The sequence below is a fragment of the Camelus ferus genome, chromosome 16 (assembly GCF_009834535.1).
Source record: "Camelus ferus isolate YT-003-E chromosome 16, BCGSAC_Cfer_1.0, whole genome shotgun sequence".
Classification (NCBI taxonomy): Eukaryota; Metazoa; Chordata; class Mammalia; order Artiodactyla; family Camelidae; genus Camelus; species Camelus ferus.
The window spans coordinates 23,537,813-23,562,273 of record NC_045711.1 but is presented as its reverse complement, the minus strand read 5'-3'; the positions used below and the strand labels follow the sequence as shown (position 1 = coordinate 23,562,273).

General features: G+C 54.6%; 1 protein-coding gene across 2 annotated transcripts in view; it reads left to right on the top strand.

The window, feature by feature from the left end:
• Positions 1-24,461, top strand: part of SEPTIN9 (septin 9) — a 151,424-nt gene that overhangs the window by 24,573 nt on the left and 102,390 nt on the right. The gene's annotated exons all lie outside the window — the stretch shown is intronic.

The following is a 24,461-nucleotide window of genomic DNA, read 5'->3' as shown; positions in this document are numbered from 1 at the left end:
TGGGCTGTTCTGAGGTCTTGGATGTAACGTTCCGAAAGCCAAGCTTGGCGAAGTCTGGCTGTTACTGGATCTTGGCTCCCCTTCCCCGACTAGTTCTCTTTCTTTTCCCCACGTGCTGCTTTTGCATCTTAAGACGGCTGTGAATGTGGAGCCCGTGGGCCCCGGTCTCCGGGAAAGGGTGGGGGGACCCACTTCTGGCACTGGGGTCCCAGGCGGTGGCATCAGGACGCCGGTTGTGGTTTGTTTGTCCCCGATGCGGTTTGTTTGTTCGCTGCCAACCAAAGTCTGTCTTCAAGGCCGCCTTGGTCTCCTCCCTGAAATAGCATTTTGGTGCCTTCCCGGGAGTTGATTACAGGGGTGGGAGCTCCGGGTGCCCGGACAAGACGTGCAAATGCAAGAGGGAGCGTGTGTGTGTGTGCATGTGTGTGTGTGTGCGTGTGTGTGTGTGTGTGTGTGTGTGCATGCACACACGCACAGCACAGAGACCTTGTCCTGTTCTGTCGGAAGCTCAGGGGAGTTAGCCAAGATGACTCCCTCTTGGGGGTGCTGGTGTCACTGTACTCACCTGGGCACCCTGGACGAAGCGGGGTGGGGGGAGTGATGATCCACGGTTACCAAGGGATGTTTTAGGACAGAAAGATCAGAGTGGTGGGCCCTGCTCAGATTCTGGGGCAGAATCACTGTTTAAAACATCTGAGTGTCACATCAGGGCAAGGAGTGAGGGCAGACGACTGGTTCTTGGGCTGGAGGGACCCTCCAGGTGCCTGAATTGGTTCCCCGCACCCCATACGGGATGCAGGCCAAGTGGTTCACGTTGGCAGCCCCCAGGGAGCGGGCTCAGACCCACTGGGGCTGGGCAGGAACTGATGAATGGAAAGGAGGCCGCCCTCCTAAGTCACCCCGCAGAAGCCCCTCTTTTCCAGGGCAAGCCTCCTCAGATCTTCAGCCAGGCGTGGTGTACTGTGTCGGCATCTGACATAGTCACGAGTAATTCCAATTCATTTCAAGGCCTGCTGCTTAGGGCGCACCCCGCAAGCCAGGTGCTGGGGTACACTGTGCAGGCCTGAGACATCCTGGGGCATCAGCCTCTGGGCTTCAGGTGTTCTGAGCTGACCCTGGGTCAAAGTGAGGATAAGAATGTCACCCCACACATGTCATTGGCCTGGTCTCTTGTTTGCCACTGTGTGAATGTGTGGGGGGGCCTGGGGAATGAAGGTGCATCTTGGTGGCTCCTCTGAAGACGGCCCCTTGCCTGCTGCTCTAGGGGCTGATCGGATCCCAATGTGATGTCAGGGCTGCCTGGCGGCCCCTGGGAATGGAGCTGCTCACAGGGTGTGTGCGCGTGCCCTCCTCGCCAACCCCGTCCCATGCCGCAAATGGGACTGCGACTGACCGCGGGAGGTGGGGCAGCCACGGAGATCCTTGGAAGGCACGGCTGGTGAAACCGCGTCTCGTCTGTGTTTGAACTCAGTGACACTGGCCAGCTGAGGGTGGATGGGGCACAGAGCCAGGGCTCCCTGTTCTCAGCTGGCAGGGGCTGCAGGGCGGGGACACTGAGAGGACCCGTGCGGGGCCTGGGAGGATGGTCACTCCACTGGCTTGGCTGGCAGGGGCCTCTGGCCCAGCCTTCATTTCACAGATGACCAAGTCACAGCCCAGATGGGTGACCACCAGGGGACCAGGGAGCCGGGGTACAACGGCCAGAAGGGGTTCCCTGGGGAACCAGAAGTCATGGCAACATCTTAGAATGTGCTGGGCTGAGCAAACTCCAGGAGCTTTTCACAAACTCAACAAAACTGCCTTTGAAAACGGTTAGCTCTGTGCCTTTACATCTGTGCTGAGCACCTCGGCCGGTGACAGCATGGCAAAGATGAAGTGGGGACCTTCTCCAGGATGTGCCTGAGGAAAAGTTGGTACTTTCTATGAAATCCTCATTTGGATGCGTTTTCATTAAAAAATACCTATTTCTTTCAAAGCTCAGTAAGAAACTGGTTACAGATATGAATGAAAAGGAAAGTCCCCAGTTGTCGTCCCTTGTTCCTCAAACCTGGTCAGACCTTGTCTTTAAGTTGTAACTCGGAGCATAAGCAGTCTCTGGGGAAGCTCGGTCCACCCTCTCCCCGCTGGGACCTTGAGCACGTCCCTCTGCAGCCCTGGATTCAGTTTCTAAATCTGTGGCAGGCGGGTGTTGGGTCCGCCTGCCCGGGGCAGCATCCCCCACCGCCAGTGGGCTTCTGAGCCTGTTCTGGGGACCCCTGCTGCTGCGGGGGCTCCTTCTCACAGACGCTTCCCCTTTTACTCACCATAAGGCGTTGTGATGTCTGCCTCTGTCCTGTCCCCACCACCCACCAGGTAGGGGTGGGGCTGGGGGCCAGGATGCTGAGTGTGTCTGGCCGGGCGCCTGTTGGCCAGACACCCCACATGCCAATTTCCAGGAGTGGCTGTCCCTGCTCATGCCCCACTGGGCGTGTCTGGCTGGCTCTTGGCCACTGCCCAGCAGCTGTCCAGGAAGGGCTTGTGGGGAGGGGGCTGGGGGCAGGTGCGAGTGGCCACAGGAGACCTCAGATCTTCTCTCTCCTCCCTCTCTTGGGAGCACCCAGCTCCCCCCCCCCACCCCCGCTTGGTTTGTGACCCGAGGGCTGGGTCCTCTTCTGCTGTCAGGCACCCTCCAACCCCCTGGAGGCTGCGGCCTTGCCCTGGGAAGATGCTGGAGGGCTTGTCAGCAGGGCAGGGATGAGTCACGGAGCAGTGCCTGGCCGCTGAGACACAGGCTGCTCCTTCCAGCCAAGGGTCGGCGTTTTTCCCTTGTTCTGGACTGGCTTTGTGGCTTTTACAAATCAAGCAGTTTTATCTTGTTCCAAGTACTTGTGTTTCAGCAGGGAGAATCTCCAGGAAGGGAACTTTCCACTGAAGGGCTGCAACTGAGCTCAGCTGGGCCTTGGGGAGGGTGGAAATGGCCACGCGGGTGAGTTGTCAGCAGGGAATGTGGACGTTTCTCTGCTCGGTTGTGAAGGTTGGTGTGGGGGCCTCAGGGGGCCAGGCCACACTGTCACCGAACGTCTGTCCCTGGCTCACCCAGGAGGAGAGAGCTGGCACTCTGCTCTGCTCGGGGGACTCCTGTGTCATGGCTATGGGAGGAGGGGGCAGGCCGGGAGCTGGACAGCCCCCACCATGGGAACCGTGCCTTCGTCCTCACTCTGCTGCCCCCTCCTGTCTTTGGGTCCCTGGGCCTTTGATACCCTTGGCCTGGGCGGCCGCTGCAGTCATCAGCTTCCTGGACCCGCCTGGCCCTCTCTGGCTTTCCTTTCCTTGTCTCCAAGCTGAGAAGCTTAGCCTGAAGCCCTCCTGGCCTCTTCCTCTTCTAGCTCTGACTGGCGAGGGCCTGGGGTCCTAGAGATGCTGTCACCAAGTCCCACAGACCGGGGCGCTTACACCAACAGTGGCTGAATCTCTCCCAGGCCTGGAGGCCGGAAGTCCAGCGTCAAGGTGCCTGCGGGACTGGCTTCTTCGGGAGACCCTGAGGGAGGATGCTTTCCAGGCCTGTATCCTGGCTCCTGGTGGCGACCAGCACACCTTGGCATCCTTGGCTGGTGGCTGCCTCCCTCTGGTCTCTGCCTCTGTTGTCACACAGCCTTCCTCTGTGTTTCAAATCTCCCTCTGCTTCTAATTTTTTTTCTTTAACTTATTTTATTATTTTTTTAGGGAAAGGTTATTAGGTTTATTTATTTATATATTTATTTTTAATGGTGGTACCGGGGCTTGAACCCAGGGCCTTGTGCATGCTAAGCAGGCCCTCTACCACTGAGCTATATCCTCCCCTCGCTGCTTCTCTCTTGTAAGGACCCTCGTTCCTGGGTTTAGGGCCCACTCAGATAATCCAGGATGACTGAAACTCAAGGTCCTTATCCTGATGACGCTTGTAAGACCCTTTTTCCGAATAGGTTCCAGGTGAATGTGAATTTGGGGTGGGGGCACCATTCAGCCACTTCCAGTGCCCACGTGTCCTGGGACACACAGGATGACTCCGTGTCTCGAGATCCCCTGGAGTCCCACTCTGGCTGCTGGCCTTTCCTCTGGGCACCTGACCCCTGGCGAGGTGTGGGAAGCTTGGCCCCGTGTGGAATTCCAGGCGCCTGCTCGCTCCCCTTCCTGCCGGGAGCTGTCCTGTGCCCCCCGCTGGTGCACCGCCACCATGGGGTTGGAGGTGAGGCCAGGGGCAGACCCTGGGGACACAGCGGACCGAGGATGGAGAGGCGCGGCACCTGGGTCAGCCTGCCGGGTAAGGGCGCCTTTGCCTGGTGCCTCGTCATTCCTTTTTTTGAGCCCCACGTTGGTCTGTCCACCATCTTCCTGATTAGGGGGTTTGTTTCCATGTACAGTCCTGCTAAGGCATTGGCACTAAGATCATGTTGTTGTGCGGTAAAGAACTGCCTTAAGTAGTGACGTCACGTGAGACCGAGACTGCCCTGAGCCCCTCGTGGGCGGTCCCTGCCCCGCTCTGCACTGTGGGGACCTGGGGTGCCTGCGCCTCTGCCTGGACTCCGGACCCTTTTTAAAAAAATTGGGCTAAAATGTACATGACAAAGTTTACCTTTTTAATGACTTTTAGGTGTACAGCTCAGTGGCGTTAAGTGAGTCCACACCGTTGTGCAACCGTCCTTCCGTCTGCAGAGCTGCTTCAACTTCTCCAAGTGAAACTCCATCAGACACTGACGCCTCCTCCCCCGCCCCTGCCTGACCCTGGCAAACACCCTTCTGCTTTCTCTCTCTGCGAATCCGGCTGCTCCAGGCTCCTCACAGACATGGAGTCACACTGTCTTACTTCACTTAGCAGGATGACTTCAGGGTTCCTCCATGTGGTGGCAGGGGTCAGAGTTCCCCGCTGTTTAAGGCAGAATAACATTCCATTGTGTAGATAGACTGTATTTTGTTTGATCTGTGGAGAGACGTTTGGGTAGTTTCCACCTTTTGGCTGTTATGAGAAGTGCTGTCGTAAACATGGGTGTATAGATACTTGCTTTCAGGTCTTTTGGGTAGAGACCTCAAAGGAGAATTTGCTGGATCGTGTGGTAATTCCAGGCTTAGTCTTGGGGGAAGCTGCCTTATTGCTTTCCACCGCAGCTGCACCATTTTACATCCCCGGCAACAGTGCACATGTGTCCCAGTTTCTCCACATCCTCCCCCATACGTGTTATTTTCTGTTTTTTGTAAAAAAAGATTTTGTTATTTCAAAATAACAACCATTCTAATGAGTGTGAGGTGGTATCTCATTGTGGTTTTGTTGGTTGGTTTGTTCGGCGGAGGGGGAGGTAATTAAGGTTTGTTTTATTTTATAATTAGTATTTTTTAATGGAGGTCCCTGGGGTTGAACCCAGGACCTCGTGCATGCTAAGCACGCGCTCCACCCCTGAGCTGCACCCTCCCCCCTCACTGTGGGTTTGATTTGCGTTTCCCTGACGGTTAGCGACGTCGAGCATCTTCCCACGGACCCGGTGGCCATCTGTGCGTCTTTGGAGAAAGGTCTATTCAGGTCCTTTGTCAATTTTTAAATTGGGTTGTTTGTTTTTTGGGTTATTGAGTGGTAGAAGTTTTTAAACCTTTATTCTGGATATTAATTCCTTGCCAGATAAATGATTTGCAAACACTTCCTCCCGGTCGGTGTGTTGCCTTTTCCCTCTGTTGACAGTCTCCTTTGATGCACCAAAAGGTTTTAATTTTGGTGGAGCTCAATGTACCTGTTTTTCCTCTCGTTGCCTGCGCCTTTGGTGTCACACCCAGCACCACAGAGCTTTCCCTCTGTGTTTTTCCTCAGAGGCTTAGAGCTCTAGCTCTCGCGTTCAGGCCTTTGATCCAGTTGGAGTTACTGTGTGTATATGGTGTGAGATGAGGCTCCAAGTTCCTGGGCTCTGGACTCATTCCTTTGCTTTTCTCACACCCAGGCTGGCTCCACCGCGTGGCAGGAAGTGGGGAGATCCTGGGCTGGGCCTGGCCTTGTCCGTCCCCTCAGGCCGGCCTGGGAGGCTCAGCCGTGACCCAGGACACGGCTGGACTTGTGCTCTGCTTGCGGCAACGCAGGCCTGGGTCCTCCGGGACTGGTGATGCGGCCAGCCAGCCTAGACACGCCCCCTGTTCTCCGTGCTCTCACCACTCTGTGGACTGTGTGTGAGGCTGGCTGTGTGTCAGGGAGTGGAGTGGAGTGTCTGTCGGTCTGTCCCCCTGCTCCTTCTCAGGAAGCCACCCCCCTTCTCTACTTCTGCGATCCTGGCCTCCACCTGCCTCCTGCTCCGAGCTGGGCATCCCCACTGTCTCCTTTCCAGCCTGGGCGCAAACCTCTGTCCAGAACATCCCACCCGAAGCCCTGGGCCTGAGGTCCCTCCAACCACGGTCCCGCCTTCGTCACCCTCACGAGGACTCTGCAGACAGGCTCCGTGGTGGACTGGGCTCCCCTTGGGACAAGCATGGGGTCGAGGGGAGACTGATGGAGACACTGGGGAGAGGCCCTCGGGACAGGTAGCCCACGTTTGGAAACTGCTTTGGGCCACAGGCCTCACGTGAACTCAGGACAGATAGCAAGGCAGATTCCGGCTCCTGGGGACCCCTTTCTGCCTGTGGGCTTGGGACCTGCCTTAGACCTTCACATCCTCCCTCCTTTTTTTCTTTTCCTTTCTTTTTTTTCCCCCAAGTGGGGAAACTCTGACATGAGCAAAGCTGAGAAAACAAAGCAACACACCCCTTGGAAATTAGCAAAGAGGCACCAGCTCTGAAACTTGGCTATAAAACCTTTCAAATGCCTTTGAGCGGGGCCTGTCTGCTGGAGCAGGTGGGTGTGAGAGCCGCCTGGCTTCGCGGTCAGGAGCCCGCTGGCCAGCGCCCCGTTCCTCCTCACTTTCCCAGGGCTCCCTCCTGCCCGACAGTGTGAACAATCAAGGACCCCGTCTGTGTTCTCCGCTTTGAGTTCATGGCGGGTCGTGACATCCCCGTCCAAGTGTCAGGCCAATGTTTACTGAGGTCGTACTCTGTGCAGGCATCTCCTCGGTTCTGGGCCTCCAGTGAGAAGCGAGGGAGGTCCAGTCCCTGCTCCTCTGGGACTGGCAGTCTGAGCTGGATATCAGGCAGCTAATCAATACACACAGCGGTAGATGATTTTAAATGAAGCAAAGAGCCAGTGATGTGATTGTTAATAGGTGTGTGTGTGTGTGTGTGTGTGTGTGTCGGGGGATTAAGGGACACTGTCCCTGAAGGGGTGACATTGAGCTGAAACGTACATGGCCAGAGGGACCAGACCAGGCCGAAATCCAGAGGAAGGACATTCAGGCAAAGGGAACAGCAAGGGCCAAGGCCCTGCGGTTAGAACATCACGTGGGTGCCAGTGGCTGGGCTGTGTTCCTAGAGGAGAGGGGCAGGTGTGCGGCCAGCAAGATCTGGGAGGAGTGGGGGATGTCAGGTCATGCTGGGCTTTGGAGCCCCTGGGAAGGGTTTGTTTTTTCCTCGGTGAGATGGGTGCCACGTGGAGGAAGTGGCAGGACCCGAGCGCCCTGTGGTTGCTGAGAACGGCCTGTGGCAGGCTGGGAGGAGAGACGGGGTGAGGCGGGGCCTGGAGGGGAGGCCGTTGCTGTCACTCTGCAGTTGGAAGGGGAGGGCCTCTGATTGCTGGGTGGACCTTGGTGGTTGAAGAGGCCGCTGGACCCACTGACGTGGTAGCCAGCCCTGCCCCGCCCTGCCCGCCCTGCCCCGCGGGCTGCCGTCTTTGGGAGGGAGTGCTTGTGCAGTCCCATCGCAGAGGCTGCTGGCTGTGGTCTGGGCCCTGCTTGGCGGAGAGTAGGGCAGCCCGAGTCCTGGGAAGGCAACCCCAGGAGCGGGTGGCCTCAAGGAAGGCGCACAGGCGTTGGAGGGGGAGGCGTGACTCTGGGCCTCCTGCTCTGTACCTCCTGGGCCCTGAGTCTCTGGCAGGGACATCACGTGCCCCAGTATGACACATACGCCTGCCTGTGCCCCCGGGTGTGCTGGGTAGTGGCCGCATGTCCCCAGTGTGTCTGAGACACCATCCCATCCTACTGGCTCCTCCGAGCCTCAGGTTTCTCCCCAGCTCTGGGCCCCTGACCCTGGGGAAGGTGTGGAAATACAGAATGCTCCTCACTGGCCCTGGGGGTTGGGGGAAGGCAGCCTCCTGCCATGGTGGAGTGGCAGCCAAAGCCGGGGATGGGTGTTGGCCTGGTCCCCAGGGTGGCAGGCAGGAGAAATGAGGTGGCCAGTCCGGCGGGGCTGGGGGCTGAGGAGCCCGTGTGACCCTGGGCTGCAGGCCCTCCCCCTCCGTCCCAGCCTTAATCCTGCTGGGACTTGCTGCGTCCCTTCTCCACTCTCCGGCCTGGGTCTGCATCCCTTCTCTTCCCCACAAGGCCGATCCTCTCCCCAGCCGCAACAAGTCCTCCCAACTGCTCTCCCTGCCTCCTGCCCAGGAGAGGGTCCAGTATGTCCCCTCTGTGTCCTGTGCCACCCAGAGAGGCAGGTGCAGGGAACCTTTGTGTCCCATGTGTGCCGAGTATCTCTCCTGCTCCCTCCGCACAGAGCCCGGCTTCGTCCCACAATCAGAGCTGATGTGGCAGCAAAGAGCCGCCCAGGGACCCGAGAACCTGACCTGCTCTGCTGGCTGCAGCCCCCAGGGCTCGGTGTCAGGGAGGCGGTGGTTCCTGGGAGGTGTACTGTGATGGGGCTCACTGGTCAGGGGACCGACCCTCTCCTGCTGGTGTGGTCTGAACGCCTGTTTCAGGGGCATCTTGGAGTTGGCCCTCAGGCAGCCTGAGCTGGATTCCTCATCTGTCCTTTCCTGGCACTGTTTCTGCTCACCTGGAGAGGGCTGGGTGGGACTTGGGGACAAAGATTCAGGACTCTCTCTAGTAGGACAATGAGTGCCTGTGCACCCACCCCAGAGAGGGGACATTTTGGTCAAAGCCCCAGGAACCCCATTTGCTACTCAAAGAGCCTGATCCTCGACCCTCCGCAGGGCATCTGGAGGGGACTGTCACCGCAGGGCCCAAGCCCTCCCTCTCTGTGGCTTTGCTCAGGCTTGTGTCCCTCTCTGGCCCAGATGCCCCTGGTGTTCAGACTGGCCCCCACCCATCTGCTCAGCCCAGCCCTGGCTGGCTTGTCCCTCCAGCCCAGGTGCCTTCTCCACGTGGCACATTGCATCCAAGGATGCGGGGCCCTCAGCCATGCTCACCAAGTGAGATGTCACAGTGTTGTTGTCTGATAATAATTGAAGAACGCCAGCTTTAGAATGATTGATTTCCACATTTTTCCAAGTTCAAGGGTCTTCAGAGCATCCTGGTCCTGATGCCACAATGTCCAAGGGAGAGGGAAGGGGCTAGGGGGCTTGTCCACCACCTAGAGAGGGTGGTCTTGGGCTGTGCCTCAGTGACGAGTGTTTGAGGGTGGGGGGCGCACCCCCAGGAACACCCTGTGGCCCCTACCGCCCCCCCGCTGGCAGAGAGCAGCTATGAGGGGAAGGGGAGCAAGCATCCCTCTGAGGGGGGCTGGACAGAGGGGCCTGGCTTCTGGAGACAGGCATCCGCCGTGCCTCGCGCCCAGATTTATTGCAGTGAGGCCTGTCTGAGCCTTGGGAGATGGACCCCTGTGAAGTGGAACCCAAGCCCGGCCGGGAACTCGGGTGCAGAAAGCCTTCCCTCCAGGAGGTGGCGCTGCAGGCTCTCCAGAGCCCAGCCCCTACCGGGTTTTTATTTTCACTGAATTCGTGGAAAGTGGCTGTCCGGGTGTCATTTCCACCCACGGTGGCTGCTCGCAGCCAGCGAGGGAAGTGGCAGGTGGGGAGCCCGGGAACTACCGTGAGGACGGGAGGCACCTCCTGTGGCACGGGACCCGGAGTGCTGGAGACCGGCCCGAGGTGCTCCTAAACCTGGCCAAGCCCGCAAGATTTGAGAGCCCAGGGCTTTGGGGAAGGGGTCACCTACCACCTCTTTTTTCCTCCCTATTTTTGGCTGACATGTCTCAGTCTCCTTTAAAAATTTCCAACTTTTGACTACGAAAAATTTCAAGCCCACGGGAACGATGAAAGAATCACCGTGTGAGCACCCACCGGCCCACCGCCTGGGTCCCCGACTCGCGCCTTCCTTGTTCGCTTCCTCACACGCCCATCCCTCCACCCGCCAGCACCCCGTGTGGTTCCGGGGGATGCGTTTCAAAATAAGTTGCCGACAGCAGTCCCCATTACCCTGCAGACGGTTCGGCTTGCTTTTCACTAACTGGAGTCCAGCATTTGTGTACCGTTCTTTTCCTTTCTTTGGGGTAAAGTTTACGTACCATGAGGCACATCGATCTTAAGGGTACCATTCCCTGAATTTGGACATAGGCGTACACTGTATCCCAGCTCCTATCAGAAGATAGTACATCCGCGTCCCTTCCCGGTCAGTTTCTGCCTCCACGTCCCCAGGGGCAACCAGATTTCTGATTAATTTTGCCAGTCTGATATACATAGGTAAAATACATATTATGTATAATCTACATATTGCATATATAATGTATGTTCCTGCAGGTAACAGTAGTTGTTCCATGATTGCTGCACAGCCTTCATGTTCATTGCATAAATATTCTATGGGTGTTTTTTGTAGCCATTCTGTGCAGGGGCCCCTGGCCGTTTCCATATGGGGGCTCTTATGAATAAAGATTCTTGTACAAGTTTTTTGTGGACATATGCTTCTCTTGTGTAAATACCAAGGAGTAGAATTGTTGGGCCGGAGGGTAGATGTGTGTTTAGGTTTATAAGAAACTGCCAGATCCTTTCCCCACGTGGCTGGACCATTTTACTCAACCACCAGCAACATGGGAGCGTTCCGGATGCTCCGCATCCCCGCCAGCGCCTGCTGCTGTCGCTCTTTCGCGACGCAGCCGTCCTCGTGGGCGTGTGGCGCTGTCTCGCTCTGGCTTCAATTTGCGTTTGTCTGATGAGTAATGCTGTTGAGCACATTTTCATGTGCTTATTGGCTCTTCGTGTATTTTCCTTTGTGAACTGTCTTTTCAAATCTGTTGCCCACTTTAAAACTGGGTTGTTCGACTTGTTCTTCTTCTTTCCGGACACTGGTCTTTTGTCAGATAGATGAATGGCAAACATTTTTCCCCCAGTCTGTGGCTTTCCTACCCCTTTCTTAATGACATAGCTTTGGGTGAGCAAAAGTTTGTAATTTTAATTTTGATGGAGTTATTCAACAAAGTCCTTGCTTTGTGGTTACTGCTTTCTGTGTTCTTTGTGAGGAACTCTTGCCTACCCCCAGGTGGTGAAGATAATTTCAGTGCTTTCTTCTAGAAGCTTTATAGTTAGAGCTTTTATGTGAGATTTAGAAGCCATCTCGAATTAATTTTTGTGTGTGGTATGACATAGGGGGTTAAGGTCCATTGTGTTGTTTTTTCTGTATGGACATCCAGTTGTTCTAGAACCATTTGTTGAAAAGACGTCTTTACCCCATTGAATTACCTCGGCACCTTTGTGGAAGATCAGTTAATTGTGTATACATGGTTCTATTTCGGGACTCTGTGTTTTATTGGTATTTTTTTTCTTCTTTTGCCAGTACCACACTGTCTTGATTAATGTGGCTTTATGATTGGCCTTGGAATGAGGTCTCCCAATACATTCCAAGCATTGCTTTAGATAGTCCCGGTCCTTTGAATTTCCTTATAAATTTTAGAAGCAGGGTGTCAACTTCCACAAAAATGCTATGTGAATTTTGATTGAGGTTGCATTGAATCTGTAGGTCAGTTTAGGGAGAACTGACATTTTAATAACATTGAGTCTTCTAATCTTATAAGCATCATATGCCTCCGTTTTTAAAGTCCTATTTGCATTTTTCTAATTGCTACGGAATAACACTGTTCTGTCGTTTTCAACGAAAAGATCTTCCAGTCAACTGTTAAATTTATTTCTAACTTTTATTTTTTAGTGCTATTCGTAACTGACTATATATTCGATTATGTATTTTAAATTTCATTTTCAATTGTTTATTGCTGCTGTAAAGTTACATAAAAATACAGTGTCCGGTGACCTTGTCAAAGTCATTTATTATTCTAGTACTCGTTTTGTAGATATTTTATGACTTACTAAGTAAACAACCATGTTCTCTGAAAATAGGCAGTTTTATTTCTTTCTTTCTGATCTTGATGCCTTTAATTTCTTTTTCCTGTCTCATTGCACTAGCTAGAACTACCAGTACAATGTTGAATAGAAGTGGCGCAGGGACATCCCTGCCTTGTGCCGGAACTTATAATGTTCAATATAGATTTTGTCAGACTGGGGAGATTCCCTTCTATCCCTAATTTGCCAGAGTTTTTAACAAGCATGGATGTTGTCTTTGGTAAATACTTTCTCTGTGACTATTGCCAAATAATTTCTCTGTGACTATTGCCATCATCATTGTTTTCCTCCTTTGTTCTATTAATAAGGTGAATTACAGGGATTGACTTTTGAATAGTAAACCAAGCTTGCATTCCCAGAATAAGACCAATTTGGTTACGATACAGAATCCTTTTTATATATTGCTGGATTTGATTTGCCTAGTTTTTTGCTAAGGATTTTTTTGTGTAGATTCATGAGGGATATTGGTATGGTACTTTTTTTTTGTTGTTGTTAGTTTGTCTTGGTAATGTCTTGGTCAGGATTATTTTGGCCTCATGAAATGAATTTCTCTCTATTTGCTGTAAAAGTTGCACAAGATTGGTGTTATTTCTTCCTGAAATGTTTGGTGGAAGTCACTAAGGAAGCCATCCTTCCCTAGAGTTTTCTTCTTGAAAAGCTTTTTTTTTTAAATTACAAATTAAGTGTTTGTATTAAATGTATTAAATCAATTTAATATTTAATTAAATATAGATTAAGTATTACTTAAGTATAAATTTATTTAATATAGAGAGAGCTAATCAAGCTTTTTACTTCTTCTTGTATCAATTTTGGTAAGTTTTATTTTGAAGGAATTTGTCCATTTCATGTACATTGTTGAATTGATTCATATGAAGTTGTTCATAATATTCCTTCATCATCATTTTAACGACTATGAGGCCTTAGGCTTAACCCTTCATTCCTAACATTGGTAATTTATGTTCTCTATTTCTTTTTCTCTCTCCCGTATCAGTCTGGCTCTGAGTTTATTGATCTGTAGATCTTTTTGAAAGAACCAACTTTTGGCTTAATTTTGTTTCTATTCTCCATTTCCTTGATTTCTGCTCTTATCTTCATTACTTCCTTCCTTCTACTTGCTTGGTGTATCAGTTGGGGCCCAGGCAGGAAACAGAAACCACACCGGTAATTTAAACAGCAGAGTGTGATATGAAGAATTATTAACTGGTAAAAGGTGGTTAACTACTGCAAGGGTCAAAGAGGACTTTGAGGAACACAGAGACACCAAATACAAGAAGTAATTACCTTAGAAGAAAACACAGGGGAAAGCTTTGTGACATTGCATTTAGCAACGATTTCTTGGGTGGGACACTGAAAAGCACAGGCAACAAAAGGAAAAACTAGATAAACTGAGCTTCATGAAAATTAAAAATTGTTGTGCATCAAAGGAGACTATCAACAGAACGCAAAAGCAATGTACAGAATGGGATAGAGTATTTGCAAATCATATATCTGATAAGGAATTCATATCCAGAATATATTAAAAAAAAAAAAAAAACCCTCTACAACTCAGTAACAGAAAAAAAAAAAAATAAACAACCTCATTAAAAAATTGGCAAAGGACCTGAAAGGACATTTCTCCAACAGACACCTGGAAAGATGCTCAACATCACCAATCATCAGGGAGACGCAAATCAAAATTGCCGTGAGACACCGCCTCATGCTCATTAGAATGGCTGTTGTTTAAAAAAAAAAAAGAAAGAAAGAAAATAACACGTGCTGGGGAGGATGTGGAGAAATTGGAACCCTTGTGCGTTGCTGGTGGGAATATAAAGTGGTGCAGCCTCTATGGATAACAGTTTGGCGGCTCCTGGGAAAATTACACATAGGATGGCCACGTGACCTAGCAATCCCCTGTCTAGGTTTATGCCCAGAAGTGAGAGCAGGGTCTGGGGCACATTTACAGAAGACGGTGGTTACCAGGGGCTGGGGGGAGCGGGGAGTGGGGGTCGGTGATGAATGAGGACAGAGTTTTAGTCTGGAAGATGACAGAGTTCTGGTGCTGGGCGGTGGGGGTGGTTGGACAACACTGAGTGTACAAATGCCACTGCACTGTACCCCTGAAAACTGTTAAAATGGCACATTTCATGCTAGGGATGTTTTGCTGCACACACAGAAGAAGCCGCTGCTGCCTCCAGGGCTGGGGGAGAGTCCAGGAGAGGAGATGAGGAGGTCGGGGCACCGACCCCGCCCCGCTCCTCCTGGGGTTCAGGCCTGGATGGAGAGCATGCCTGCCCCGGACGCCTGCAGCCTTCAGAGCTGCTCTGCGGCAGCAGCTTACGGGGGCCCGAGAAACTTCTGGACGGTGTGGGCAGGTGGGAGCTGGGCCACAGGAGCGGGGCGGCGGGTGCTCACGCGGTGACAGCTGGGTCAGAGGAGGAACAGGACCCACGGAACCAGGAAGAGAAGCCCCTCGGGCCCCCCCCCCCCCCAGCGCCGTGAGTGCATGTGTGTGTGCGTGCGCCTGTGTGTGCGCGTGCGCCTGTCTGTGCGCACGCGCAGAGGAAGTGGTTCGCACCCAAGTGCGAGGGTGGGGGTGGGAGCAGGTGGCCCGGCAATTAAAGGAGCCCCGAGGAGGAAGCGAGGTGGCGGGGGACGGGAGCTGCAGTGGAAACAGGGAGGAACGCCTTCCACACCTAGAAGGACTGACGGAGACGGTGGGGAGTCTCCGGGCAGCTTCAGATCCCCAGCGTCCGGTCCTGTTTCCCGAAGCCCAGGGAGACTTCCCTCTGCAGGGGTGTGTGTGTGTGTGTGTGTGTGTGTGTGTGTGCGTGTGCGTGCGTGCGTGTGCCCAGCGCTCGTTTTCCATTTTTCTATCTTCCTGACACCAGAAAGAATTTCCGGGAGCCTCTCCACCCTTCCCCAGGTTGCTTATGGAGGGACTCATGTACACACATGCGCGCGCGCGCGCGCGCGCGCGCGCGCACACACACACCACACACAAACACACGGGGGGGGCACTCCCTATGGGTTGCACCTAGACCTGACAGGAAACTGAACCCTGGGAAAGTTCAGGCCCCACCTTTGGCACAAACCCATGTTTTTTGTTGCTATTCATTCAAAGGAATAGAAGGTGGGGGTGGCTGGGGACAGTTTATATTCAGAAGAGCAGATTTTGCCTACAGTGTCCGGTGCAGGTGAGAGCCTGTCCTGGTGACCAGTGTCCCGGGCTCTGGAGGGTCAGGAGACCCACCTGTGCCCCAGGGTGTCTCGAGGTCGGAGTGGCCACACTCAGGGTTGGCCCTTCTGGTGTCCTGGGCCAAGGTCAGAGAACCCAGGACACTGCCATGGGACTGAGCCTCGGCCGTCACTGGCTCAGAGCCCCCCAGGCTAAGTGCAGGCAGCTGGCTAAGTCACATGGTAAACCTGCTAAGATGCAGGTCCTGGGCCTGCCCTGGGACCCTGGGGCCAGATGAGGAGCAGGCAGGACACTAGGATGCCCAGAGTGAGCTGGGTTGGGGGCACCAGGACGGTGGGAGACACCCCGCAGCCACGGGTGATCCGTGGCGGCGGGGCTGCCCTGGCTGTGGACGTGGGACAATCCATGGATGCTTGCTGGCTGGAGCTCAGGGTGAACGGCTGCCTGACCTTGCCAATGGGACAGAATGGTGGATGCAGACTTTGGCTGCCATAGGGAGGGGACCTCACGCCCACTGGGCCACCCTTACTCAGAGCCTGGATCAGGTTCTGTGGCTGCCTTCACAAATGACCACAACCCAGGCGCCCAAACAACAGGAAATTGGAGGGAGCACCCTCTCCAGGCCCCTTCCTGGTTCCTGGGGCTGCCCGCACTCCTTGGCCTGTGGCTGTGTCACTTCGATCTCTACCTCGGTCACCACCCTTGTGTCTCTGAGTTTGAAACACCCACTCCTCTCTCTCATAAAGAGACCAGGTACTGGAGTTAGGGCCTGCCCTGAGTCAGGGTGCCCTCATCCTAACTCCACCACGTCTGCCAAGACCTGATTTCCAAATAAGGTCACATTCATCGGTTCTGCGCCTTAGGGCTCAGCGTATCTTTTGAGGGAGCACAGTTTAACCTACAACAGGCTCTGCCTGCAGAGGGGCCTCTCCAGGGCTCAGTCCTGAAGGAGGAGGTGGACGGACCAGTGAGGACCCTGGGAGAGGGCCTGCCTGGGGAGAAGGCTGGAGAAGGGTCAGAGGCAGGACTGGAATGGGGCTGGGCCACAGTCACTGTCTCTGAACAGAAGAGAAGAAGGCGAGGACTTATTCTGAGTTCCTCCTAAATGCAAAACCAGTAGCAGGTCCTTGGAAGGCAGCAGAAAGTGGAGTCTGACTCATTACACAAAAGGTGCTTCTCTCACGAGTTTCATTTTCTGACAGTGGAGCAGGCTATTTTGCAAAGTACTGAGTCCCCCATGAATAGAAGTATTCAAGCAGGGACTATGTGGAGGTTGTTCAGGAATGCTGTAGCAGGGACCTGTGAGGTTCTTGCCAAAACCAGGCGTCTCATTTGACGAGAACTTGAATTTTAAAGTATAATATTACTGGGAATGTGCCTCTGACAAGGCCCCCCCCCCGCACCGTCAGGCTCCACGCGCTCTGCTGTTTCTAAACAGGGGTCAGGCTGGGCTTGATCCTGCCACCCTTTCTCCCCTGCTCTTCCTCTTGGGCTGCCTGTGCCGACCCAAAGCTCAGTTTACCTGGTCCTTGTGGAAACGGCGCCTCGGCCCCGTGGTCCACGTGCCTGGCCCAGATGTCATCATTAAGAGCTGGGTCAGATGGCGCTGGGTAAGCCTGTGCAGAGACACGTGTCTGTGGGATCACAGGCCTGTGCCCTGCACGTGCGCACACCGCACGCACGCACTTGGGGACTTGACGCAGCTGCAGGCAGAGACACAGGCCCCTCTGGGCAGAGACCCTCCCACCCCGCAGGCTCCAGAGCAGGGCTCAGCGGCAGCCGCATCTCCTGGTTTTCACAGGAGGATTCAAAACGTTAGCTCTTGATGTTCACTACGTGCCAAGCTCGATTTTAAGTGTGTCAACATGTGCTTTAGTTTTACTTTCTTAGCAGACCTAGAGCAGTGGCGCGCCGGGCCTAAGCATGTTGCACATACTGTTGCGGTTTCATTTCATGATGACCCTGCAGAGTAGGTAGTGTTATCCCCATTTTATAGATGAGGAAACTGAGGCCAGGAGGGGTACAGGGACTTGCCAAGACCTGCCTCTCTCCCTTGCCCGCGTGCAGCCCATTCATACACGCTCACACTCACACTCACTCACTCGATGGCTACCCTTTCTCCTCTGATGTGAAGCACGTCTCCTACTGGCCAGGGCCCTGGTCACGGTCTGGGTCTCACCTTGGCCCTCTGCTGCTGCGGGCACTGAGGGACATTCCTGCAGCCTGTTCCTTCTGGTCTGGCCCAGCTCCTGGGAACTGGGTTTCCCCAAATGCCCCTGCCCAGCCCAGAGCCTCCTTTCCAGCTGGAGGGAGGAGGGCTGGATGACCCCTTACCCCCTGGAGGTCGCTGGTCAGGTTCACACCCACTCCCGCAAGCCCCTCCAGCCACCACGGGGCCGGCTGCTGGGCCAGTGGGCTTGCTCATGGATGGAGGTGCCGGCCGCTGTCAGGGAAGGAAGTGGCCCTTGAGCTGATCATGTCTCCTCTCGGGGAAGCTTTGGGAGAAGCATCTCAGGAGCCTGGCCGGCCTCCTGCTGCGGCTTCCCTGTGCCTTAGGATGGGGGTGGATAACTTATCGCTTGAGTATCTCCTCCAGGGGGCAGAGGGCAGCACAAGGCCTGGTGCCTGTGTGTCACACTGGTCACTGAGGAGTTGATCCCATGCTGTGAGCTGAGCCCTGACCCAGGCCGGTACCGGTGCCCGCGGACATCATCCCGCTGGGACTGGGTGCGGCAGGCACGGGTCCCGTGTTTAACCAGGAAACCAAGGCTCGGAGAGGTTGAGTGACTTGCCTGGACTCCACCAGCCAATAGTTCATCCAAGCCGGGATTTCTCCCTAGGTCTGTGTGATGCCAAAGGCCCCATTCTTCCTGTGACACCGGGCCCGAGAAAGGACTGAGCTGTTTCCCAAGAGCTGGGTCACCCGGATGCTCTGCACTGCTTGGCTTATTGTAGCTGTTCAAAAAAAACAAAATTGCCGAATGAAGGGGTCTGTGCGCCCCCATGGGCCTGTGTGACTGAGAGCTGATGGCTTTGGCCCGAATGCCTGTCCCCATTCTCTGGCCGGCATCTCACTTCGGGGTGTGTGACCTTGAAAACAGCGACCCTCTCTTTTCCACCTTGGACAGCGTCTCTGAGTGGCCGCAGGAGAGCAGCTGGGGTTACTAGCCAGCGCCCTGTTGTTGGCAGGCTGTGCGCCAGACCCCCAGGCACAGATGTGATGTGGGGTGATTGTCAGGCACATGTGTGCGAAGAGCTTGTGCAAACGCGCCCTCTCCCCCAACCCTCCGCCCCCAGCCCTGGTTGGGGGTGGCTGCCAGGATTCTGCTCTGGAACAATAGCCAATGCGGGGTGGGGGTGGGGGTCCCCACCTTCTGTCCCAGCTGCAGGGCCTGTTCGTTTGTGTCACACAGCTGTGTGCAAGGAGCCTGAATGTGGCTCGTGGGTCCAGGGTGCATCTGATGCTCCTTCTGCCTGGTGGGTGGAGACCTGAGTCCCACGCACAGCGGCTGCCAGATCTGAAAGGCCCCACAATGAGGGACGTGGAGACACCCGCACAAAACCCGAGGAGGCTTTAGAAACACACCGGGCTGCTTCCTCCCATGTCCGAGTTTCCATCCTCAGAAGCAAACCAGTATCTAAATGTTGGAACAGTGCAGGGTAAGTTCCTCCCTGCTGGGAGGGCATTCGCAGACCTAGACACACTGCCGCGGAACGAGCACTCCCATCCTGGGGGACCGAGCCCAGGCTGCCCACCGCGGGTCCTCTGGGGGGAGCTGTGCTGCCTCTGGGCCTGGTTATTCCTCCCTGGCACAGATGCTTGTGATCCCCCACCTCGCCCACTGCACCCGCGCAGCTTCTCCCAAAACTCGCACCTGGCGTGGCCTTCAGTCCGGTCTCCCTGGCCTTTGGAATCCCCGCAGGGGCTCAGAGCCATGGCCCCTGCTGCCTTGAGCCTTCTTTGGTCCATATGACGGACGTGGGGACCGGACTGGTTGAGCCCACGTCCCAGCAGCTCCACTGGTACCTGGTGGCCTCGGCGGGCCCTGGTCCTCCCGGCACCTCTGATTCCAGGAGGAAACAGGGGTGATGGAGAGCTAACTCCTGGGGGCTTTGTGAGGGTTAAAGGAGGTACTAGTACAGTTAAAGGAGATAATCAACGTAGACAAGGGTGGCCGCACAGCCAGCCGTCAGGAAAGCTCCTCCTCCTGTTTTGCTCCTTGTCCTTCGTCCCTGGTGCCTGCCGGCGGTGGAGGAGGGCAGCCTCAGGAGACACACTCCCCGGCGGGGCTCAAGGACCACGCGGTCAGGACGCAACACTGGGAGAGGGAGCTACTGACACCTTTGCTAGCGGCTTTATTTATGACTTAGGATGTTTTCGGGGCCACCAGGGCATAGCTGCAGAAGCTTTTGGCCAGACGTCTGCAAGTGTGAGTTGTGTGTACAGACCAGGCTGCTCAGGGCACCTCTCCCAGCCGGCAGACGAGGCGACGGGGGAGGGGCTGACTTCACTCAGCACCTGTTATATGCCAAGCACTGTGCCCAGCGGGGCGGGAGGGAGCGCTGGCACTGGCTGGCCTCCACCACCAGGCCGGGTAGGGAGAGGATGAGCAGGAGGGGGAAGCAGGGGGCTGTGAACTTCTAAGGCACACGTGCTCCGTAAGCACCATTCTTGCCACCTGAAGAAGGAGAGATGCACCCACATATGCCCGCTGTAATTCTGCACACGCTCTGTTTTGGGCTCTGCCTCTGATCCAACAGCTATAGCAGCTCCCTGTTACCCTCTCCTCCCTGCATTTATTGTGAAAATTGTTCAACAGGCAGCTAAGTTGGAAGCGTTTTACCGTGCACACCCATACACCTGTCACATAGGTGCTACCCTTAACTCCGAATCATGCTTGTTTATCACCTCTCTGTCCGCCTATCCGACCTTCCATCCATCCACGGGCCCGCCTTACTTTTCTTCTTGGTCTGTTTCAAAGTAAGCTGTGATCATCCTGATTACGTCCGGAATCACTGCCGGAGAGTCCAGCGTCACTTTCCAAATTTCTCACCCGTTTGTTACCCAGTCCTTATCCTCATCCAGGACAAATTTTTTTTTTTTTTAATTGAAGTACAGTTAGTCACAATGTGTCCATCTCTGGTGCACAGCAGTGTCCCAGTCACGCATATGCATATACACAGATTCGTTTTCATATTCTCTTTCATTAAAGGTTATTACAAGATATTGAATATAGTTCCCTGTGCTATAGAAAAAATTTATTTTTAATCTATTTTTATATATAGTGGTTAACATTTGCAAATCTCAAACTCCCAAATTTATCTCTTCCCACCCCCTTCGCCCCGGTAACCATAAGATTGTTTGCGATGCAGGACAATTTCTTAAGCAGCAAGGTCACTGCAGGGGGAGGGGGGGCCCTGGCTTCTAATCCTGGCTCTGTCATTAACAGCTGTGTGACCCTCGGCAAACCACTTTCTCTCTCTGGGTCCAGTTTGCATACCTATGAAACTAAGGGGTTAAACTGTATGCGACAGGTGATAAACACTCCATTTACCAAGCTCTTGTTTTATGCCAGACACGTGCCTCTCACTACCACTAAGATGAGGCAATGTTGTTCCTAACGTACCAGGTCGTCACTGGGAGCTCAGAGAGGTGAAGGAACCCGTCCCTGACCCAATGACCTGGTGAATTGTCTCACCCCAAGTCTGCCTGGAGCCCAGGCCTCAGCACCTTCCCCATTCTGGGCACGTGCTTGGTTCCTGACGTGGCCGATTCCTTTGTTCCTCAGCCACTCGGTTCTGTCTGGCATGCATCTATGTTTGTGTTGGTGACTCAAGATTTATCCAATATGTAACTCGCCGGAGCGGTCCCAGCCTACCCTGGGCATGTATTTTTTTGGAGTCCCCTCTGCTTTATGTTAGTCTTTGTCATCTGTTAAGCTCAGATCGTTGTTTTCCAGTTTCCAATATCAAACCAAGCAAACAAAACCAACCTTGGGTGAACTAGACTGTTCCTTTGGTTTTAAGTGCACTCACCGTATCATAAAGCTGAGAGCCCTGCACTGCCCTCAGGGAGCTCCCAGACTGGCGGGATGTTGGGCACAGTCAAGGGGCCGTCTGGCTGCGCAACAAAGACTAACACAACAGGGGCTTAAGCAAGAGAGAAGTTCACTTCTCTTCCGGATCCTGGTCCAAGTGTAAGTGGTCCTGGTGGCCCAGGGCGGCAGGGACCCAGTTTGCTCCTCCTTTGCTGCTCTACCATCCTCACCATGAACCTTCCATCTCATGAAATAGGATAGCTGCTCCAGCTCCTGCCATCACACCTGCACTCCAGCCAGGAGGAGGGGAAGGAAGGGGCAGAAGTGTTAGAAGTTAAACATTTCAGCTCCCTCCCTGCTGGCCAGAACCTAGTTACATGGCCACTCCTAGCAGCAAGGGGGCCTGGGAAATGTGTTCTTTAGCTGGACAGTCGTGTGCCCAGCTGAGACTTTTGTTACGACAGAAGAAAGGGAGGCCAGATATTGGGGGAGCCACTGGGGGTATGTGCCACACACACCGACAACTCCCTTTGTATGTCCAAAATAGTGGCGAATCCTGGGTCAGGGATCACTCAGGAAAGGTGGCATTGGGAAAGAGTTCGTCAGGGAGGTGACATTTTCCCCGAGCTTAAGAGCAAGAGAAATGTCTTCAGGTCAGGGAGTGGCAAATGCTTGGCACACGTGTGCACCGATCTCCGCCCTGAGGCTGGGGCAGGCATAATCCATCAGTGAGCCGTCTTTCCCCCTAAGCACTGAGGCAGCTGCAGAAACCTGCCCCGCATCATGATGGTGGGCAATCGACTGGGTTGGCCTGCCCGCTGAGCCTGTTTGCCATTGCAGTTCCCTGCAGCGACAGGCTTCCCAGACTTCTCACCCTCCCGAGAAGAATAAGCTGCAGTTACCTGAGTTCCAGCCAGTGGTGTGCACATGTCGTGCCAACGCTGTGCTCAGCGATGTCGTGTTGCTAGCTCGTACTCGGCCGTGGAGGGAGAATGTACGTCACGGCAATTGGCAAACGGTGTATAAATCAGGCTTTTCCTCCATCTGCCAGAGCAGGTTGTTAAACGCTTGGACAGCAGGCCACTATTTCAGCCTTCTTTCCTCCCTTCTTAACTAATATCATGCTGCAAGTTTTGAGTACTGATTTCTGTTTTTATAGGGGGTTCCTACTGCACAGAGCTCACCCTCCTTTGAAGATCTTGCTTTGTCTTGGGGTCACCGGTCTGAACGTCGGTTCCTGCTGAGAACAAAAGATGTAGTGATGCGTGGGGGAGATTCGGGAGACCTGTAGGATGAACAGGGTTGATGTTGGTTTGTGTTCTAGACAGCTGAAGCTTTCCTGGCAGATTGGATCGGAGGGTGGTGCTAGGAAGGTGACATGGTTCTTCAGAAAGGGGTCACGTGCTGAGGTTTTATAAGTCACTGATTGGACAATGCCGGATTTTTTTTTCCTGGATAAATGTCCTAGATTATTCACAATCCAATAGTCAGACTTCTCAACTGCCGGACCTTGCACACACACCCCGCTGGCCCAGAAGACCACATGCACCATGTGTAAGCCCCGACAATTCTGTCCTCTCCGATAGCAGGGGGATGGGCTGATAGCCTGTCGAGATGTGTAGACGTTTGGTGATTCACTGGCCTAGAATGTCCTCATTCACCTCCTTGAGAATGATGCCCCGGGTACAGCAATCTCCCCTTGGGTTTGTGAGCAGGTCTGTTCTCCATTTGTGTGGCGGCTTCAGCTCACCAGGCGGATTCCCAGACCCGCCCTGCCCTTGGGGCTGAGCAGCCCCAGATGTGTGCTCACTGGGGCAGAGGTGGCAAGCCCATGGCTAGGTCTGTGGCCATGTGGATGGGAGGAGCCAAGGAGACCCAGACTCCCTGGTCCCTGTGACCAGGGTAGACGTGGTCCCATCTGGAATGTCCCCACCCCATTCCCCAAGGTGAGAAATTTCTCTCTGCTGGAGAACAGCTGTGCTGAGAAGGTGGCCCAGCTGGCCCGCAGGACCTCTGGGGCAGGGGAGAGGGGTGACGCTTGCGGCGTCCTTCCTGCTCTGGCTAGGGGGCAGGAGGATACTGTCCCTCCCCCGTGTTGACACTTGGCTGCACGAAGCCCACCTCCTGATGCCCGCTGCCTGGCGTCCCCCTCCTGTGATGATCTGGGTTAGAGGCTGCCCCGGCCACTGGGAAAACCCATCGTAGGGCCCAGAAGGGAATCCCCCAACCCAGGGCTTCACCCAGGAGCTCCATGGAGGCTCCCGAGAAGTGCCGGGGAGGCTCCTGCAGAAGGATGGAGAGGGAGCCGGGCCAAGGAGAGAGGGCAGGGCCTGCCAGGCCGAGGGAGCAGAGGAGGATGGGCACAGATGTGTGACACCTGGCTTGCCGGGGAACCGGGAGCAGCTACCTGGGCATGACAGCCCAGGGAGGGGAGGCAGGAGTGGCTGGCAGGAGACCAGCTTGTGGACCCTGCTAGGGTGACAAGTCATATTTGCATTTTAGAAAGGTGGTTCCTCCAGCAGCTTCAGCTTGGGAGGAGCCAAGCCCCCCGACAGGGAGGCCTGCTGGGACCCAGAGCCTGGGGCTGAGTGGATGAAAGGACCTGAGTGTTTAGTGTTAATGAAAAACAAACAAGCAGCCACCCCCCCCCACAAACATGCTTCCCAGCGGGAAGGGTGGTACTTGGCCCTCAGTGGCCTTGGGCCACCTTTTTCCAATCTCTCTGGCTGTTTTCCACATAATTCACCCTCTCAGCTCCCTGCTGGCAGGAGTCTGCCGGGAGACTGTTCCCAGATGGGAAGCGGCATGGCTGCCCAGGGCCCTGGGGGTAGACAGCCCTGGGGACTCCGCGCGGGCCTGGGCCCCTGGCCTCCAGCTGGGCATCCTTTGTCCTCTGTGTTGGTCTCTTCCTGCACACAGCCCGGCCAGAGCTGGCAACCCCCTGGCCAGGGCCCTGCTGGGCCCAGTCATCTGGGCAAGTGACTCATGCTGGGGGCAGCGGGGGGAGGGCAGGAGGCGGGTGAGTTAATAGCAAACCCATTACATCCCCGAGGTCACTTCACACGAGGGACAAATGGCCCATTGAGGCTGATTTGGCTGCTGGCTGGCTCCA